The sequence below is a fragment of the Chlorocebus sabaeus genome, chromosome 11 (genome assembly GCF_047675955.1).
Source record: "Chlorocebus sabaeus isolate Y175 chromosome 11, mChlSab1.0.hap1, whole genome shotgun sequence".
NCBI lineage: Eukaryota > Metazoa > Chordata > Mammalia > Primates > Cercopithecidae > Chlorocebus > Chlorocebus sabaeus.
In genome coordinates, this window is record NC_132914.1 from 128,680,457 (window position 1) to 128,701,053 (window position 20,597).

Genomic DNA, 20,597 nt, shown 5'->3' on the forward strand with positions numbered 1-20,597 from the left:
GAAATGTTCTGCCCGTGGCCTGCCCCAGATGAGAGCCACTGGGTTATCAGGAACAAAGGGCTCATCCCTAATTAGTCAGTTTGCTGGCTGCTGCAGATACTGGTTCAGTGATGGTGCCAGAGACACTAGGGGAGGAGCAGGCTTCCTGCTGAGAGCTGTGCTGGAGCTGTCCCTTGTCAACAGTTAGAATAACAATGGCTTTCAGCACGCAAACGCTGCAGCTGTGGGCCCAAGCAAAGGCAGGCCAGTCCCTCCCCCACAGTGCCATTCAGATATAACCACCTTCCAACCCTCCCGTGAAGCACCCTGCACATGAATTGGGAGCGGGGCGTCCACACCAGCCATGGGGTGTCCTCAGCACAGCTGTGCCTCTCAGCTCCACTGCCCTCTTCCTGCTTTGGAGTTATTCGCTTAGGAAGAAATTGCATTTTTAAAATAAAAGAAAGAGCTTTTGCAGTGAGAATGGGCTGCAGTAGGGTGAGCACTGATGGGGACTGAAGTCCACAAGCTGGCAGGTGGGGCCCCTGTCCCCCGGGGACATGGCACAGGGAAGCAGGAGAGGCGCCCAGGCCTTGTGGGCTTGAGGCTTATATGACTGGGAGGGTGTTCCTGGGGCAGACACTACAAAATCACATAGACAGAGTTACAAGGGACCCTCTCACACTCTGCGGAGGCCACATGACACGGCAGGGACAGGAACTGCAAGCAGCTCCACTGCAGGGGCACCTGCCCCACTTGGGGCCATGCAGCAGCCCCCAGCCACTCCTCCTCACATGCCCACCGCAACTATCGCTTGAGGAAGAGGTCTCCCGACCACAGTCACCAGGCCACACGCTCCCTCCAATGGCTCCCTTCCTTCCTGGGTCAAAGGCTGACACTCCCTGGCTCCTGCCCCCACCCCTGCCTCAACATCTGTGCCCAGCCCCACTGCTCCATCTGCTCCTTAAACCCCCAAGCGCCTTACCTGGATGTCATCACGGTGGGGAAGGCTAGCGGGGAGCCTTAGAGGACACGACTTTTAAGCAGAATCCTTAAGAAAGAGTGGAATGTGGCCAGGTGGAAATCCAAAGGGAAGTGTCCAGCAAAGGCAGGCCTGAGTCCCAGGATCCCCGATGGTTAGGAGCTTGGTTGGCTGAAGACAGCTGTGAGCAGCTCCTGGTGAGGCAGGAGAGGTAGCCAGGGCCAGGCAGTCAGGGCCTGTTAGGATGAGAACTCACCCAGCCCGAGGAGACTCTGAGGAAACGTGTGATGCTGACAGACTTAAAACTGTAAGAGGCCCCATGGCTGCTCTGGACAGGGAGGGCTGGCGGGACAAGGACAGGTGGAAGTGCCACGGAGGCTGTTCATGGGGGTTCAGGAGAGAGTGGTGAGGGTGGGCTGGCATTGAGGGGCTCCTCCAAGGGAGGATTATGAGAAATTCCCTTGGGGCCAAAGGGGATATACATGTGGTTATGGGGAGGGTGGCCCAGAGACTCCCTCCTGAACAGTCACCAAGGTCCAGCTCCCTTGTGCATGGCAGAACCCAGGCCTGTGAGCGGCTGTTCCACCCCATGGGGTGGGGGCACAGGACAGGGAGGAAGCACTTTGGGGACCCCTCAGAGCCCCAGTTCAGTGAACCTCAGGAGCCCGTGCAACCCACAGCCTGTTCTGGAAATGGCAGTATCCACCCGGGGGCCCAGTGGAGAGCGGAGGGGGGGCCGGGCTTTTCTCTGGGACCTTCCTTGTCATCCGCAGCTGAGACCCCAGCCCAGCTCACTCCTGTGTCTTCTCGTCCTAATCTCTGATGTGAGTTTAGCAGGACTCACCCGACAGCGGGCGCTCTCAGATCCCTGCCCGTTTCCAGCCAAAGGAGCCTTCAGGACAGCCCGGCAGTGCCAGGAGTTGGGGGGCTCATGGGGACCACAAGGTCTGGAGATGGGAGGGCAGGGGAGTGTGTACGTGTGTCTGTGTATGTGTGTCTGTGTGTCTGTGTATGTGTGTGTGCATATGTATGTGTATGTGTGTGTGTGTGTGTGTGTGTGTGTCCTTCCTGGAGCTTCTTAGTATAACTGCGAATGCCCCCAAGAGCAACCCACATGCCTGTCCTGGCCTGTGGCCCTGATGCCCTCCCATCCATGCCCTGCCCTTCCTGATCTGTTGTGAATTTGTAGAGCTGGGCTTCCCACACCCCTGGTCAGCTAGCCTCAGGCTGGGCTCAGGCAGTGAGAGGCCCTGGTGGGCGACAGGGGGAGGGGAGGAGCCAGGCTATTCTCCATCCTTCTCTGCCTCAAGCACCTCGGGCAGCTACCTGTCCTCCCTGCAGCTCCATGTCTCAGGGGTCCTGGGGCCACCACACACTGCGTGGAGTGTGGACTCCATGGCTTATTACAGAGAAAAGTCATGTAGCAAGATCAGCAGGGGAGAAAGACCCAGGGTAGTCTGGACTGGCCAGGTGCAGGCTAGAGCTCCCCCTCGGGGAGGGCGCATCACACCAAACACGCGGCTTGCTCCAGCAGTGAAGTCAGCAGCACATCCAGAGTGTTGCTTCTCAGGGAGGCTGTGTAGGTCTCTGAGTGCGGCGTTTCTACAGAGGGCTGGTCACATAGGCACCCTCTACCTGTGCAGCCACTGCGGTGACAGAACTCGGGCGTGCCCTGATCACACTGCCGAGTCCAGGCAGCTGGTAGGGCAGGGCTTAGTTCCCTGAGTGCACAAATGACCTGGTCAACCAGTCACACAGGAAACGTCCCAAAAGCCAAGTTCTCGGATGCTGGCTGGGGATCATGGCTGCACACGGGCCTCTGTGAACACACGTGAGAATCAGGCAGCCGCCGGATGCTGGCTGGGGATCATTGCTGCACACAGGTCTCCATGAACACGTGTGAGAATCAGGCAGCCTCCGGCCTGCTGTGTACGTTATTCCTGCACACCGAGGCTGCTGTGGGTCCAGCTTCCCCAGAGACCCCAGCCCTGGGCTCTGCCAGCACCACCCACCCCGCTCCATCCCAGGGACAGAGCCGCCGCCTTCTCTCCTGGCCTCTGAGTTGCCTCCCAGCTCCTGTCTGACTTCTCAGCTCTCCCGTCCCCTCCATCCACTCTTTGCCTCAGTCTCCTGTGTGGTAAATACATGAGTTCTACAGTGAGGCCCCGACTGCTGCATCCTTGGATTAATTTAAGGATTAAGGACAGAGGCAAAAAAGCCTGCATGGACCTGGGTATCAGACGCAGAACTAATGGAGCATTAGTCACCTTAGTCACCACGTTCTGAGTCAGTGAGGTCAGGTGCACGTCCAGACCTGATGGACACTCCTTCACAGGGACCTCTTGTGCGCAAACAGAACTCCATGGAGAGCAGCTTGGGGGCAAGGACAGGCTTCTCTGAAGCAGGGTGAGGCACCAGGTCACTGAGGATGCACAGTCCTCTCCTTGCCTTGGAAGCAGAGAATGGGAATGTGCAGCTGTAGTGAATGTGCAACTAACCCCAGGCCAACTCAGTCCCCTTAAGTTGCTGAGCAGTGCAGCCCTGACTGCCTCCAGCCAGGTTCTCCACCCACAGCCCCAGTATTTGGGTCTTGGAGCGGTGCTGACGGCCAAGATGGGGAGGCTGTAGCAGGAAGCTAGACGTGGAGCAGGCATTTCCCAGCCTGGCAGAGCCACGGAGAGACCCCCGGTCCCCGCTGCCGCCCACCAAGAGCAAAGTCAGAGCAGGACATGGTGGGTGGAGGTGGGGTTCCCAGGGTCCTGACCCTGAGGCAGCAGAACCCCAGGCCCAGGCAGGACCCCGCCTCCCGCCCCATGCAGGCTCCTCCTTTCTCCAGACGCCCCTCAGCAAGGAAGAGTGGACCCAGACCGGTGGGAGCTATTTGGTCCAGACTCCCTAGCACCTACGCAGCTGGACCCTAAGGATTGTCACGCGGTTCCAGAGGGACGTTTCCAAACACACGCCCAGGTCCTCCAGAAGGTGACTTGAAGATAAGAGGCCTAAATGAATGCAGAGCAGTTTCAACACAGGAGTTCACATACATGCTCCCAACTATTTCTAAATGTTAGGAAAATCCCAACCTTTGTCTGAAAAACACCAGAGTGTGTTAGAGTCTTTTATAGTTCGTGATTTTGAAACACTCAAAGGCAGATTGCCAGTTTGCCGTGTGTATTTCAAATCTACTTTCTGTTTATTTAATCTCTTGGCTTCCTTAACTTGAAGCTTTCCACCAGGGCTACAAACCTCTTTTTTACTATCGAACAGTGTGACTACCCAGGCTGCTGGAGGCACCCCTTGTCATCTATCTAGAAATTACCTTCTCTGCATGTTGCCTGGAAGCGTGGAGGGTTCACCATTGTAAATTACAGTTCAAATTACAAAACAGGGCCCCTATTGATTTCAGGTTCTACGTGTATAATTACGGTGCTTTTGCTAAGGACATAATGAAGAGAGGTGGTTGTGTCATTAAAATGTGCTGTTTTTTTATACCCCGAAGAAGCCGCCTATGTGTAGGCATGACCGTCCTGGGTGTGATGTCAGAGTGGGCTCTCCCTGGAGGACCCTGAGGCCACCCTACAGGGAAGAGGCGGGGGGATTGCCGTGGCCAAATATTTCCTAATCACAGGCTGCCCTGCTTAGTCCTGGGAACGAGACACTTTCAGAGTTAACGCCACGAATACTGTTCTTCCGCTCCGTGATGTTAGGACCAAACAAACCCCTGTTAATCTAATTGTTTGAATTATCCAGTTGAGATTCCCGGCAGTCTTGTTCTGTTTAATGACTGACAATCAGGCTGCAGTGGCGTTCACGCGGACAGGTGCTGGATCGCCCGGCCTGGGGCCTCTCCCGTGGCTTCCGTCCTGCCCCCTCCCCCCGCGGATCCGGCTCTGGGACCCACCTGCTGACGGAGGGAGCGTGGGAACACGCCAGCCTCTGCACAGGGAGGTCCCAGGACTGACACCGACACGGAATCCCCTCGCCTTCCACGGGTTCCTCGGGTCCCCAAATGCAAACTCACGCCGGGAAGCCCCTCAACGCACTTCCGCCCTGGCCCGGGCTGCACAAATCCCAGGTGCTGCTGAGCTGGAAACACGCCCCTCAATGAGGTTCATCTTCTTCCGCGCCAATGACACCTTCACGGGGGAGGCATTCCGTCAGCACCTCGTGAGCAGCTGGGGGTCTGAGCCCTGCACAGAAGCTGGCGGGGGCTCTGGGGGTTTTGTTCACCCACACTGAAGGGCCCCGAGCACCTTCTCACCCACCCACCCACGGGGGTGTCATGAGTCCAGCCACAGGCGTGCCTGGGACTCCCAACAGTTTCAGAAGGAAATGAAATTTGAGGAGGTTCAAAGCAGTGATGGTGGGCGTATTCCCCATTTCCTCCTTTTTTAACACAATGAAAATGTAATTATCCTCCCTTACAAGAACTCCCAGCCACTTGAAGGCCTGTCAGCCCAGCTGCGCTGTGACGGTCACATATTCTTGTTTGCCTGTGCCTTTTTACTGTTTTCACAGAAGGAAGCCGAGTTTCAGCTAGTTCCATTTCACCATCAAAGGCAGGGCATGAGGAGGGACGGCGAGAGAAATGTGGATGCAAAGGGGCGCCTGCCGCCTGTGTTCTCACAAAGCCACAGAGTGTGGACCTGCTCCCCTGCCCCCCAGCGCCAGCCTGGCCTGGGTAGGTGACCGCAGTTTGGAGGAGGGGATGGGGACAAGGGAAAGCGGGGTGGGGAGCTGACCCGGGGTGGGGTCCTGACAATTCCCTGATTAACTGGCGTGCAGATAGACAGGGCAGGTCTCCATGGAGAAATATACGTGGCTTATTTAATTAATCCTGAAAAGTAACTCCCCCAAGCCTTGCTCCAAACTGCAGTCCCCCTTCTAATGATGAGAATAGATCATTAAATCAGATTTCACGAAGGCTGCCCAGATTTTTCTTATTGAATTTCATGAAGGTGTTACTTTCAGGACTCTGCCCCGGTGCCCACGGTTCAGGGACATCCTACGAGCACTGGTTCCTGCTGCAGCACGGAAGGGCCCAGGGATGCCGTCTATGGGATTTCTGCTCCCAGACAGGCTGCCTCATCCACCGGTGCCCTCCTTGTGCCTCCACCCACCCCTGCTTCTCCCCTGCCCTCCCCATTCATCAGCGTGAACTGAGGACTCCACTCTTAATATTTAGCCAAGTCAGGCATTTTAAAATGCCATTCTCCTGGGAGGAGATCATTATTAAAAAGGGAATTAATTTATTCTGAAGCCAAATATAAACCCTCAGTCATCCATGGACTGCTCTTGGATGACTCGTCTCCTGGTATCTTTTCCACCAGGACGAGTAAATGAGGCGAACCTAAGTGTGGGTGCACAGAGTGTCACCATATTCTGGAACTCGAGTTGTGTTTGGATCTGTTTTTCTCTGCTTTTCTGATTGACTTTTCCTTGCTCTCAGCTGTGCCAGGCAGAGCTAATGTCCATGCATTTCACAAACACAGGACAATTCAGAAGCTGTTCTTGCTAGGGGATGTGCCTGGAGAGGAAGATGCCAGCCAGGAAACAAAGCCAAGTTTTAAAAGCCTCCTATTTGTTTAACTGCATAAGTAATGCACATTCATTACTCATAAAGGCAGGAAGGGGAAGGGGTCAGAAAATACTGACAGGCAAAGAAAGTAAACCCTATAAATTTGTATTATCAGACAAATCACTGTGAACAATTAGGATTGAATTTTTACCACCTTTTAGAGTCTCACTTTTAAAAAGGCACACATAGAATGTAATAGACATAACCTTGTTTATACCTAGATGGGACCACTTTATAAACAGTATTTTGTCACCTACCAATTTCACTAGATTGCAGACACCATTGCTTCTAATTAACGCAGATCTGTGAGACTCCCTGATTTCTGCAGAGCACTTGTCTGCCTCCGTCCTAGAGTGGAGATAGTTCCCTGTGTTCGGTTCTAAGGTTTTCCCCGTGTTTTTGGAATCCTGCACTGGGATGTAAGCAGTGTCCCTGGATGGCTCATGAGCTCTCAGCGCAGTGGAGCGGGCACTGTGCCTGATGACACTATGACCATCCTCCCCAGGTGGCCCGTTTCCATCACAGGGCTGAGAGGGGCTCTAGAAATTTCCCTGGTCCCCCTTCTCTGCCCACGAGCTTCCCTGCCACAGCGGGCTAGATTTAAGAGGGAAATGGGACATGATTTAAGAGGGAAATGAGCCCTAGAGGGGCTTTCAAGCTGCAGGACAAGGCCCTGTTGTCCCAAATGTCCGCCCCTGGCAACTGTCCGCTCTCCTCCCAGCCAGGGAGCAGCCCCAGAGAAGGGCCCAGCGATGTCCTCTCCTTGGGCTTCAGTATTAACTGAAGAAAAAGGGGTGCCCTTTAAAAACTTTTTAAGATGAGGAAAAAATTAAGTCAGAAGGAGCCAAATCAGGGCTGAAAGGTGACACCTGATGATTTCCCAGGGCTGCTGTCAAGATGGTCCTGGTTTGGCCAGGCGTGGTGGCTCACGCTTGTAATCCCAGCATTTTGGGAGGCTGAGGTGGGTGGATCATGAGGTCAGGAGTTTGAGACCAGCCTGACCAACATGGTGAAACCCTGTCTCTACTAAAAATACAAAAATTAGCCGGGCATGGTGGTGGGCGCCTGTAATCCCAGCTACTCAGGAGGCTGAGGCAGGAGAATCACTTGAACCTGGCAGGCAGAGGTTGCAGTGAGCCAAGATCGCACCACTGCCCTCCAGCCTGGGTGACAAAGCAAGACTCTGACTCAAAAAAAAAAGATTGCCCCGGTTTGATGGTAAGAAATAGCAGGAGCATCGTGGTGGAGAAGGACTCTCTGGTGAAGCTTTCCTAGGCAACTTTATGCTAAAGCTTTGGCTTTCTCAAAACACTCTCATGATAAGCAGCTGTTACTGTTCTTTGGCCCTCCAGAAAGTCAACAAACAAAATGCCTTGAACATTTCCAAAAATTGTTGCCATGACCTTTGTTCTTGGGTGGTCCACTTTTGCTGTGACTGCACCACTTCCACCTCTTGGTAGCCATTGCTTTGATTGTGCTTTGTCTCCAGAATGGTACTAGCAGGGCCATGTTTCATCTCCTGTTACAATTCTTCTAAGCAATGCTTCAAGATCTTGATCCCCCTCTGGTGTAAAATTTCCATTGAAAGCTCTGCTCTGGTTGGCAGCTGATCTGGGTGTGACAGTCTGGGCACTCATCAGGTAGAAAATTTGCTCAACTTTAATTTTTTGGCCAGGATTAGGTAAGCTGAACCAACTGAGATGTCTACGGTGTTGGCTATTTATGCTGCTAAGCACCAGTCCTCTTTAATTAGGGCATCAACGATATTGATTTTTTCCTCTCAAACTGACGTGGTCTGCTGCTGCAGGCTTCATGTTCAACATCATCGGGTTCCTTCTTAAAATGACTTAACTATTTGTAAATGGCTGATTTCTGTGGGGCATTATCCCCCTAAACTGTTTATAAAGCATCAATGACTTCACTAGTCCTCTACCTAAGCTTCACCACAGATTTGGTGTTTGTTCTGCTTCAATTTTAGCATAATTCACGTTGCTTTGATAGGGACTCTTTCCAAACTGATGTCTTATCTTTCTTAGTGTCTCAAACTAGATACTTTTCAGACATATTATAACAAGTTAGTATGAGTTTATTTTGGTGCAAAAGAAATTTGAAATTCATGCATAGTTTTTTTTGTAAGACACATTTTCCATAAACTTTTGAAAACACCTCATAAATATAACTGACTCTTGAACAACACAGGTTTGAACTGGTGGGGGGGCCACTTATATGTGGATTTTTTCCAGTAAATATGTTGGAAAATTTTTTGAAGATGTGCAACAATTTGAGAAAACTTGCAGATGAAACACATAACCTAGAAATATTGGAAAAAAATTAAAGTTACGCATATCATGAATACATAAAATAAATGTAGATACTAGTCTATCTTATCATTTACTACCACAATATTAGACAAATTATTATAAAAGTTAAAATTTATCAAAGTTACACAAATAAACACTTACAGACTTGGCATCATTCACAGCCAAGAGAAATGTAAACAAACATAAAGATGCAGTATGAAATCATAACTGCATAGAACTCACTGTAGTACCTAACATACCACTGTCATAATTTCATGGCCCCTCCCGTTGCTATTATGGTGAGCTCAAGTGTTCTGAGTATTTGCTTGAAATGTGATGCGATGCTAATCACCCCCACCTGTGCAGCTCATCGCTCCAGTAAATTACATATTGCAGTAAAGCATGATCTCTTGTGGTTCTCATGTATTTTTTGAATCATATTTACGGCAATACCATAAACCTTGAATAACACCATGAGACCCATGAGAAGTGCCACTAGTGATGCTGGAAGTGTTCCAAGAAGCAGAGAAAAGTCACGACATTACAATACAAAGTTGAATTGCCTGATACGTACTCTAGGTCAAGGTCTGCAGCTGAGATTGCTTGCCAATTCAAGATAAATGAATTTAGCATAAGGACCATTACAAAAAAAAAAAGAAAAGGAAATCCACGAAGCTGTTGCTGCAGCTATGCCAGCAAGCACAAACACCTCACACTTTTTGTGGCAGACGTTTGAATTTCGTATTGAAAACGCAGCCTCTGTGTGGGTGCAGGATGACTATGAGAAAGACATACATGTAGACTTTAATAAGATTTGAGAAAATCTGACAACTTAAAGCAAAAGGAAGGTGAAGAAGCTAAAGCTGGAGAGTTTAATGCCAGCCAAAGATGGTTTGATAATTTTAGAAAGAGAAAGAGGTTTGGCTTTCAAAAAATGTCAGGATAACAGGAGAAGCAACTTCTGCTTACCAAGAAGTAGCAGACGAGTTACCAGACACCATTAAGAAAATCAATGAGCATAAAGGCTATCTGCCTGAACAGATTTTTAATGCTGATGAAAGTGCTCTATTCTGGGAGGAAAATGCCACAAATGACATTTATTAGTAAGGAAGAGAAGTGAGCACCAGCACTGAAGCCAGGCAGGGAGAGGCCAACTCTACCGTTTTGTGCAAATGCAGCTGGGTTTATGGTCAGAACTGCCCTTCTCTATAAAGCCACTAACCCCCGAGTCTTGAAGAGAAAAGATAAACAGCAGCTGCCAGTCTTTTGTACAACATGGAGGTCTGGACAGTGAGCACCCTTTTCCTGGACTGATTTTATGGGTGCTTTGTCACTGATGTAAGGAAGTACCTTGCCAGTAAGGGACTGCCTTTTAAAGTCTGTTTGATATTGGATAATGCCCCTGGCCACCCAGAATGCCTTGGGTTCGACACCAAAGGCATCAAAGTGGTCTTGTCCCCAAATACAATACAATGTCTCTAATACAATACAATACAAGACAAAGACGATGTCTCTAATTCAGCCTCTAGATCAGGAGTCATAAGGACCGTTAAGGCCCATTAAGCTCAGTACTGTATGGCAAGGATTGTCAACGTTATGGAACAGAATTCCAATAGCAAGAATGTCATGTAAGTCTGCAAGGATTACACCGTGGAAGATGCCATTGTTAGAAAAAGCTGTGAAAGTCATCAAGCCTGAAACTATAAATTCCTGCTGGAGAAAACTATGTCTAGATGTTGTACATGACTTCAAAACAGAGCCAATCAAAAAAACATCATGAAAGCGATTGTGCATCTGGCAAAAAAAAAAAAAAAAAAAAAAAGATGGGAGATTGAAGAATTTCAAGATATGGATCTTGGAGAAATCCAAGAGCTAACAGACACCACACCAGAGGAATTCACAGAAGACAAAAACCACAAGACGACTTGAAGGAGGTGAGTGCTTCTGAACCAGTGACAGATGTTGAGGAAGAAGACAAAGAAGAAGCCACACCAGAAAATACATTGACCACAGACAATCTGCCAGGAGGGTTTCAGTATTCCATCCTGCTTTTCACTTCCTTACTGACACGGGCCCTTCTATGACGCGGGCACTGAATCCAAAGCACACGGTGGCAGAAGGATTCACATAAAAATATTTTTAGAAAAATGAAAAAGCAAACAGGTCAGACAAAATTTCCATGAAATTGCACGGAGTGTGCCTGCCTCTCTTGCCTTCCCTCCTTCCACCTCCTCCATCTCTTACATCTCGGCCACCTCTAAGACAGCACAACCAACCCCTCCCTTTCCTCCTCCTCTCAGCCTACTCAACACGAAAGACAATGAGGATGAAGATCTTTACAATGATGCACTTCCACTAGTGAATGGCAAATAGATTTTCTCTTTCTTATAATTTCAAATAACATTCTCTGTATGCTAGTTTACTGTATTGTAAGAATACAGTATATAATATAATTTACAAAATATATGTAAATCTACTGTGTTATTAGTAATGCTTCTGGTCAACAGTAGGCTATTAATAGTTAAGTTTTGGGAGAGTCAAAAATTATACATGGAGTTTTCAACTGCATGGGAGGTCAGCACTCCCAATCCCTGTGTGGTTCAAGGGTGAACTGTACATATATAAACACACACACACACGCGCACACACACACACACACGATTCTCTCCTTGGATTTTTTTCTGCAAAACTCCTACTCATGCTCTGTCTACCACATTACTTTGATCTTGTATAAGTTTCTTTAGAATTTAATAAATTATACTTTTACATCAGTCATAATATTGGCTCAAGGTATGAAATGGATCCAATTACAGGAAAAGAAGGAAATGTACCTTCTGGCAGCTGAGTGTACGGTCTATACGACCCGGCATCCTGCTTAGCTGTGGTTTCTGTTCACCGAGCCTCAGCCTGTCCTGTGCTCATCCCAAATGTACTTCATTCCTGGAGACTTTGTCCATCCAAACCAGGGCTGTCTAATCTTTTGGCTTCCCCGGGCCACACTGGAAGAAGAAGAATCATCCTGGGCCACACATAAAATATACTAACACTAACAATAGCTAATAAGCTTTAAGAAATTGCAAAAAAATCTCATAATGTTTTAAGAAATTTTACATATTTGTGTTGGGCTGCATTCAAAGGTATCCTGGGCCACACGTGGCCCACACGCCGCGGTTTGGACGAGGCTGATCTAAACCTGGAGCAGGGCCCTCGTCCCCAAAGTGCATGTTCCCGGGTTGTATTTACGAGGACGATTCTGCCTCAGGACAAGTGAAACAAGGCCTAGGGGTGCTGGCCACTCAGCCCATTCGTTTTGGGAAGGGACTTGTTCAATCAGCTTTTGGAATCCTCAGTGTCTCCCCCAGACCTGGCAACTGAGCCAGGCCGGCTTTAGTCCCTAAGCTCGAGTGGTGACAGCAGGGCTCCTGGTCTACATCCCACGTCAACCCAGCAGTTCAGGGGATGCTGGCAGAGGGAAGGACACAGGACTGAAGGGGCTGTACCCGCTGCTCAGCCACAGGAGCCTGTGGGGAGGAAGGCACAGGTGTATTCTCCCCTCTGCAAGAAGACAGGACTGCCTTTTCCTGTTGGACAGAGAGAGTCCAGCTCTGAGAAGCCTGGGGCTGCCTTTCCAGAGGAAGTGGGAAGGCAGCCACCAACTCCCCCGCCCACCTGCCCACAGGCCCACGGCTCCACTCAAGGAAGAGCCAGTCACCCTCCTACACCTGCCCTCCGGCCTTGCCCCTTCCTCTGCCCAACACCCTTTTTCTCCTCTTGGGGAAAGTCTGCCCTCACCCTGTGTATTGGGCCAGGGTTAGCTGTGTTGGCACAGACACATCCAAAACTCAACAACCTCATGAGGAAAACACTCGTTTCTCTCTCACAGGAATGTAGAGTGGTAATTCCAGTCAGCAGGAAGACTCTGCTCCATGTGGTCATTCAGGGGCCCAGGCTGATGGCTGCTAAGCTACCACCAACATGCGGTTTGCAGGGTCACCTGGGCATCACCACCTCAGTCAACAGGAAGATGGGAGGGGCATGTCAGGTGCCTCCACAGGAGGTTTAGGGCCCATCCCTGAACATGCATCATTTCTTGCCCAGCACTGACAGCCCCTCTGCAGGGAGGACTGAGCTGAGACCCTCCAAAGTCATAGTGCCGTGGGTGACAAGGGAGGGCAGGCTTCGGAGCTGCTGCACAAGCCCAAGCCCAGGTGTCTTCTGACTGGTTGTTAAAGTTACAGAGCCCTCGTCATGATCCCGGGGTGGAAAGTGATGCTCCTCCACTCTCCATTTGTGGGTGTTTTGCAGTGATTTGGTTTATAGGCACTGTTAATAGGGAGTGGGCAGCATGGAGACTGGGGCAGACGGAGATGGGAACAGGGTCTACCCAGTTCATTTCCAGCACAAATCACTGCTTTGCCAAGAGTAAGTGTTAAATCCTGACAACAAACTCTCCTGGAGACTCATCCCTCATATTAAAGGCACTGACAAGTTCTGCAGTAAAAAAGAAAAAAAAGTAATGCATTCACTTTGCTAATCCACTACTTGTAAAAAATGAAAAAAAAAACACAGAATACTGAGGTTTTTTTTTTTTTTTTTTTTTTTTTTTTTTGTAGCATTCGGTAGAATTAGTGTTTGTAGGAGACACTGAAAAAGTCAAACCTTTTTTTCTCCTTCTTCTTTTAAGAGACAGGGTCTCTTTCTGTCATCCAGGCTGGAGTGCAGTGGTGTGATCACAGCTCACTGCAGCCTCAGCCTCCTGGGCTCAAGTGATCCTCCCACATCAGCCTCCCAAGTAGCTGGGACTACGAGCATGCACCACCATGCACAGCTAATAGTTTTTTATTATATTTGTAAAGATAGGGTCTCCCTACATTGCCCAGCTGGTCTCAAATTCATGAGCTCAAGTGATCCTCCTACTTCAACCTCCCAAAGTGCTGGGATTATAGGCATGACCCAATGTGCCTGGCCAAAGCAGGCCTTTGAGATGAAGACCAAACTCCTGAGCCTGGTATTGAAGGCCTTCAAAACTTTGACTCCCCTCATTATGGCCAACACCAACACAGTGACTACATTGGTACACACTGATCTAAAGCTTTACTATGCTAACTCATTTAATCTTCACAATAAGTGAATGAGGTTTGATGACGATGATGATTCTCCCTATAGAGATGAGGATGGTAATATCCAGAGTTCCCAAGATGCACCAAGCTAGGAGGAAGCCCAGGTCTGGGACCCCTGGGACAGCTTCTCTAGTAACAAATGGCCCTGAAATCCCAGCAGCAGCACAAAACCTCAGCTCTTTCTCACTCACACCCCATGAGCACAGTGGGCCGGGACTCAGCTTGGCTCCTCATGGTTACTTGGGGCCCTGATGATCAAGGCTGCGCTCCTCATGCCACACTCAAGAGAGCATGTGGCCCCTTAGGGCGGCAGGAAATATGCAGCTGGAGGGGCCTGGGGGGCTTTTCTCCACCTCAGCCGGGTGTCACCAGGTCCCTCCTGCCCTCAGCCCATTGGCCAGCACCAGTCACATGACTCTGCCCATCAGCAGGGGGGCGGGACATATGTGGACACAGGGAAGGTCAGGTGGGCGCCACACCTCCACCCATCCTCCTGTTTAGACCACACGGAGGAGTCTTAGAGGGTCTTTAATTTATGATCCTGTTTCTGAGATGAACACAAAGACCTCTTGGATACCAGAGACCAGAGGACAGAGTGTGTTTGAGCAGCCTTGTAATCGAGATTGTTTTTCATGCCTTTGATTTAATTTGCACAGCACCCACCCAGGGGGCAAATGCACCCAGGAAAGCCCCTGCCGAATCCACCGAAAATGGGGAACCCACACCCCAGGGGAAGCTCAGAGCCTGCTTCATGGCTGGCAGCCAAATGCACACGGAGCCTCTGGTCAGTGTTACAAGGAAGGTTTTCACTTCACAGAAAACTCTCTTCTCTGGACTTGAGAAACAACCACAGTGATGGCTCGTGGTGGATCTTAGCACCGTGAGGCCCAGGAAAGGGGAAGCTTCCAAAACCAGGGAGCGGGGGAGCAGCTGGAGGCGCAACATCCACACCTGCTGCAGAGCAAAGGGCCGCACATCCCGGGGGCGGAATGCGGGGCTTCCTTCCCAGGTGACTGCAGTTGGGCCGCGGTGGCTCAGATCTCAGCAGGGCTGGCTCAGGGTTCTGAGAGTCTGACGGGTGTCAGCTGACCTTGTGCCACTCAGATGAACAGCGCCCGCAGCTGCAGTGGGGCCGGCTCTGCTCCCACACCGCATGTCCTCCCTGACCCCGGAGGCAGCCAGGCAGGTCGTTCCGTGCTGATGGCAGAGTCACAGGGAGTGAGTCTCAGGGAGGAGCTCCCTGGAGCCCGGGCAGCGCCTGTCCACCGACGTTTCACTAGACAAAGTAGGTGACATGGCCAGGCCCAGGGCTGAGGATTGGAGCAGGATATTCCACACCTGGAGGATGGGGCCAGGAAGAGAAAGAACATTTCAGGAAAATCATCTCATCTGCCCTAGAACACAGCAGGGTGTGGGCCTGGGGCTGCCAGGGCCATGGGCCAACCCTCCCAGCACTCACAGCCGCACACCTGCCTGTGTCCTCGGCTGGACTTGGAAGCTCCACCCCTGCAGTCCCAGCAGGGAGCATACCCGATGATGCCTGTGTGCCTGAACCCGCTGCTGCCAAGACCTCCCAAGGTGACCACAACACGTGCCCAGCATTTGTGTCCATTCCTTGCCCCATGCTGCAGGGCCTGCCTCCTGGGGGCATCCGAGCCTCCAAGTCCCATGCTGCTCACGACGCTGAGAACGCTCCTGATCAAGAACGGACCCTACCTGCACGCCCGGTGCTTCACCAGCTCAATCAGGCCATCACCTGATGATGGCTTCCAGGTGTGCCCTGCCTTCTGAACATAAAAGCTGGTTAAAATCCCATCGCCCATTGTGAGCAAATGCCACGTGCGTGGCTGCTCAGGAGGAGTCTGTAGGGAGAGAATCTTTCTCTTTAATCTTCCGGTAAGAGACCTATTTTCCCTACCGCAGTCGTGAGACACCCATAAGCACTGATGCGGTGTTCCTGATGAGCTGTGAATTATCTCGTGTCTAAAAAGCGCCTCAGCCCACAGCAGCCTGCTGCCTTCAGAGGATGCCCTAGAGAACGGTCTCCCCAGCTGCTGGCAGGAGTCCTGTTCCAGTGCGGGGAGGAGCCAGGGACGTGGACACGGGAAGCCTGAGGGATTCTGCACTGTCCCCATCCCTTTCTGCTGGCCAGAGCCACTCCCAGGCTCAAGCCCGAAACCAAGGGCACAGGATGGGGGCTCCGCAGAGAGGGGAGAAGCCCTGGGGCCACGAGCTGGGTCTATCGCAGCCCCCCCAGAGGGTTATTTACAGGTGGGGGCGAGAGAGGAGCTGAGATGTTCCCAGGGGGCCCCTGGGGAGGAACAGGCCCTGCAAGGTGACTCCAAGTCAACCTCTTAGGAGGACACCATCTCCCAGGATCCCGGAGGCAGCCACACGTTTCTGAACAGGGCCAGATGGAGAGTAGAAAATACGAGGAGTTCATGAGACTAGAACTGTTTTCAAAGATACAGAAAAAGGAGGGATTAACTCCAGGACCCTCTCCCTACTAGAATTCCTGAAGGAAACGCATAAAGAAGATAATTTGCTGAGAAGCAGTTTGAAATACAGTAAGTTATGGTGAGAAAGAAAATGATGCATGTGGTACAATATTAAATAATTATTAAATAATAGTATTGACAGAAGAAATAAAACCAAACCCAGCTAAAAGGTTGTATGTTCACAGCCTGTCAGCCAGAGGGCAATAGTTGAAATTAATAATCATAATTCAGAAAGGAGGCAGAGATGGCTATTAATGAAAGTGTAATGAATTAAATGCACTTGTCAAAAGGTAAAGAAACAAGAGATGCAGAATGTCCATCCTAAAAACAAGTAGGGGAAGGAAAAGAATGAAAAAATTCTGAAGAAGACAAGTCCATGCTGTGCTATATTGTCTTAGAAAACACACACATCTCCGTGTTTCTATGTGTGTTTAACATCTCTCTGGAGGTTCACAAAAGACAGGGTTGTCCATGGAGGGAACGTGGAGATTCCTATCTAAGTGGTAGTTGTTAGAGAAAGAGGACATTCATTCAAAATCACAGCATATTCTTCCTGGTGAAAATTAATTTTAAAACCCATCATTTAAGAGAATGGAAAAGTGTGGCTGTAAACTGGAGAACTAAAGGACATGCCAGGAGAGAATGTGGGCTTAGGGAGGAGTTCCCTTGAGATGGGCACTCCTGGGCACATCCCGAGGAGATGGGACACTGCCAGGACAGAGGAGGAAGAGTCGGGAGAGGAGACAGTGGTGCGGAAGAGGCAGGACAAGGCCAGCGGTGCTGCCAGGGCCTGCTCCTCTCTCCCAGAGCTCCTGCTGTGCCTGTGGTCACACTTCTCCATACCTCCCTGAAGCCAGACGGCCTGGGTTCTAGATAGGCGAAGGCCCCCGAGTGGCGTAGCCACGCCAAGACGTGCTTTAGGAAGGAACCTGCCCAAACATCAAAGGGAAATGAGGTCACGGTGAACTTTGTCACCTCTGGGCTTGAACAGAGGAGAGCATCTGTCCTGGGATGGAGGACGTGGGTGGAGCAGGACCACGGAGCGTGGCACCTGCAATCTCAGAGCGAACTGGGCATTCTGGGGAACATTCTGGCCGTCAGTGCACATCTGGGGTCAGCTCTCCCCTCCTGCTATTTGATCCAGGGCAGAAACTCATCACACCCAAGCCCAGAGGCCGTGAAAATATCACAGAGGCCCCGAGGAAATTGATCGAAACCAGACTTATTTCCACAGTTCAGTAGAGTGAGCTCGTCACTGCTCCTGACCTGCTGCTGGGGCCTCCTGGATGCTTCAGGCTGGAGTAAGGAGCACGCGCGGCTCTGGAGGCTCTGCAGGGGGAAGGAGCGACCCAGAGCCCAGGGAAGCAGGAGCAGCGTGAACAGTGACTTGGGGGCTATTTGTTGGGTGCCCTGCAGACTTGGCTCTGTGGGGAAACAAGCCCCAGAGATGCCCAGGTCCTGGTCCATGGCAAACGCGCGCTGTGTGTGTAAGTGGGAATTGGCCGGGACGTGCTAGGCTGCCCTGCGGTAACAAACATCCCCGACCCCAGCTGCTCAGGAAGGGAAAGGCTCGTCCCGGCTCATGCCCCTCGTCCATTGTCCCTTGGCTGGGCGTCTCCCCCTCGCCATCTGCACTTCATGTGCTCAGAGAGCAGAATGTGACAAATAACTCATGAAGTACTAAAGCTTCTGCCCAGAAGCGACGCCCCTCACATCCTCTCCAGTTTCATGGACGAAGGGGGTCGCACCGCCCGGCCTGATGTCAGCGGTGGGGAAGGTCCTCTGACCACGGAGGGGCTGTGAATGTTTATGAGCAGCTGTGCTGTGGGCTGTGCAAAGCGTTGTCTCTTCCCTCTCCCTGGTGAGCCCAGGCCAGCGCATCCCTGGTGAGCTGTCCCTTCCCGCTCTCAGTCCTGTCTTTTGGAAAAGCCTCCAGAAGGTCTCAGGCAAGACCACGTGACTTCCCCACGCCTAAGTCAATCAGGGCATTTATTCCACCAGCCACTGTGATTGGCTCAGGGATGGACACGTGACCCAATCCGACCCAGTGGGATCCAATGAGATGATTGCAGGGAATGCTGGGGCCTAGGCAGGTGGCTTCCCAGTGGACTTGAAGCTGAGACAATGTGAGGTCTGGAGCTGCTGCAGCCATTTTGCATCCATGAAGGAGGAGCCTGTCAGAGAAAGGAGTCAATGTGAAAGAACCTAGGAGACAGTGGTGTGAGGAGACAGGCATCGGGCCCTGATGGCGCCACGGAGCCTGAATCCAGTCTTGCAGGAGCCAGCTCTAGCCCTGGACTGTGCAGGAGCTTGAATCCAAAATCCTCTCGTTAAAGTTGGCTTTTCTGTCACTTGTATCCCAACGAGTTCCAGCTGCTCAGAGCACTTAGGGCCCTGTCTGGCCTTCCTCACGACACAAGACAGGGACAGGGAAGGGTCCTCTGACACAGGGTGACCTCCTCCCAGGCTGGGGCCATGGACTAGCATGAGAGTTCGGGGCTCAACCCTGGATTCTGATGGCCTGGGGTAAAGTCCGGCCTCTCCTCTTGCTCACTGCACAATGTCCACCTCACTTTATTTATGTTCAATTCATGAACAGAACAGAACACACCTTGTAGGGCTGCTGTGAAAATGCAGGGGATTAGACGAGTAAATTCCTGGTGCCTGTAAGGGGTCAAGTAATGTCGGCCGGGCTGTCCCTATGTCCCCAATACCCAGCCCAGTGTCTGGAGTGGGAGGGCCTCAGGGCATGTGTGACAAGGGTGTGGGGTGAGATCACATATGGTTTGTAAACCCCCTGTGAAGAGGAGGATCCCAGAGGACAAGGGAGCAAGGGTCTCCTGGAAGGGGTAGGTCAGGGGCTGATATCAAGGAACAGTGGGATGAAGATGGAAAGAGGGAGGTAGGGAACAGAGGATTGTCCCACTGACCAGCCATGAGGACAGGTGGGAGGACTGGCCAGACTCACAGGTGAGGATTCCCTATCGCGAAGCATGTGTACAAGGACCACGGTGGCAGGATATGGCATGATGTGTTATGACATATTACCCAGTCGGGGAAGCTCATTGTGAAATGTCATGGACTGCCTTCTCCCCTATTTGGTGAAAAAATTATTTGCATATCATTTCATTAAATTAAGACCGGAGGAAGAGCTATCAAAATACTACTAGTGAAAATGAGTGACCAGACTTTTTCTTCTCTTATTTTAGGCAAAAAGTTATCTAGTTTTAATTTCACCCTATCTGAACATATTTCCTTTGTAAATCTCTGAATAGTGCATGTATATTTTTAAAAAGAGGGCTGGGCATCAGGGCTCACGCCTGTAATCCCAACAGTTTTTGAGGCCAAAGCAGGATGATCTCTTGAGTCCAGGAGTTTGAGACCAGCCTGGGTAACACAGACCTCATCTCTAATAAAAATCAAAAACATTAGCCAGGCATGGTAGCGTCTGTAGTCCCAGCTACGTGGGAGGCTGAGGGGGAAGGACTACTTCAGCCCAAAGGTCAAGGCTGTGGGGTGCTAGGATGGAGCCACTGCATTCCAGCCTGGGTGACAGAGTGAAACCCTATCTCAATAAAAAAAAAAATTTAAATAAATTAAATAAAATTTAAAAACAAGTGAATCAACACACAATGAAAAATTACTCACTTTCTCAAAAAAATCAATGACATATAGAAAAGACATTTGGGAGGCCGAGACGGGTGGATCACCTGAGGTCAGGAGTTCGAGACCAGACTTGCCAACATGGTGAAACCCTGTCTCTACTAAAAATACAAAAATTAGCCAGATGCGGTGGCAGGCGCCTGTAATCCCAGACACTTGGGAGGCTGAGGCGGGAGAATCACTTGAACTGGGAGGCAGAGGTTGCAGTGAGCTGAAACCACATCACTGCACTACAGCCTGGGTGACAAAGTGAGACTCCATCTCAAAAAAGTAAAAATAAAAAAGTAAAAAAAAAAGTCATTTAGTAAAAGGAAGGGGTGACTGTGATGATGATGATGACGATGTTAATGGTGGTGGTGGTGATAGTAATGGTGGTGATGATGGTAACAGTGGTGGTGATGGTAATGGTGGTGGTGATGGTAATGGTGGTGGTGATGGTAATGGTGGTGATGGTAATCATGGTGGTGATGGTAATGGTGG

The 20,597-nt window shown here is 50.7% G+C and overlaps 1 long non-coding RNA gene across 3 annotated transcripts in view; it reads right to left on the minus strand.

Moving 5' to 3' along the window:
* Positions 1–6,625: 6,625 nt before the first annotated feature.
* Positions 6,626–20,597, minus strand: part of LOC119623258 (uncharacterized) — a 146,533-nt gene continuing 132,561 nt past the window's right edge. The window contains exons 5-7 of one of the 3 annotated variants that reach the window (XR_012094621.1): positions 14,908–15,294; positions 11,668–11,835; positions 6,626–8,847 (exon numbers count right to left, since the gene is read on the minus strand). This is a non-coding gene — a long non-coding RNA (uncharacterized lncRNA). Of the gene's footprint in view, positions 8,848–11,667; positions 11,836–13,437; positions 18,629–20,597 lie in introns of those variants that run through there. The other 2 variants (XR_012094619.1, XR_012094620.1) reach the window with 2 other exon arrangements.